This window comes from Cariama cristata, unplaced genomic scaffold, assembly GCF_000690535.1.
Source record: "Cariama cristata isolate BGI_N322 unplaced genomic scaffold, ASM69053v1 scaffold1733, whole genome shotgun sequence".
NCBI lineage: Eukaryota > Metazoa > Chordata > Aves > Cariamiformes > Cariamidae > Cariama > Cariama cristata.
In genome coordinates this window covers 5,189-5,435 of record NW_009608750.1, presented here as the reverse complement: position 1 = coordinate 5,435, position 247 = coordinate 5,189, and the positions used below count along the sequence as shown (strand labels likewise).

Sequence of the window (247 nt, the reverse complement as noted above, 5' to 3'; positions counted from 1 at the left end):
TTCTCACAGTACAGAAATACACCCCAGACCAGACAGGAGACTTTTCCAAAAGCTGGGCTAAAATACCAGGTGAAGTAAACCAAAAAAAGATATATATATATATTTCTTGTACTACCTTAATTATATGATTCGGATATGCAACTCTGAGAACAACTCCACTTTGCTGCTAAAATACGTTTTTGTGCGTTCTCCTGGCTTTAAAACCACCTGGGTCTGCCTGGGAGCTGCCCACAGCCCGAGCCGTAAG

At 42.1% G+C, this 247-nt stretch overlaps 1 protein-coding gene across 1 annotated transcript in view; it reads right to left on the bottom strand.

The window, feature by feature from the left end:
• SLC35D1 (solute carrier family 35 (UDP-GlcA/UDP-GalNAc transporter), member D1) overlaps positions 1-247 on the bottom strand; it is a gene marked incomplete at its 5' end in the record, with an annotated part of 5,761 nt that overhangs the window by 501 nt on the left and 5,013 nt on the right. The window lies entirely within an intron of this gene.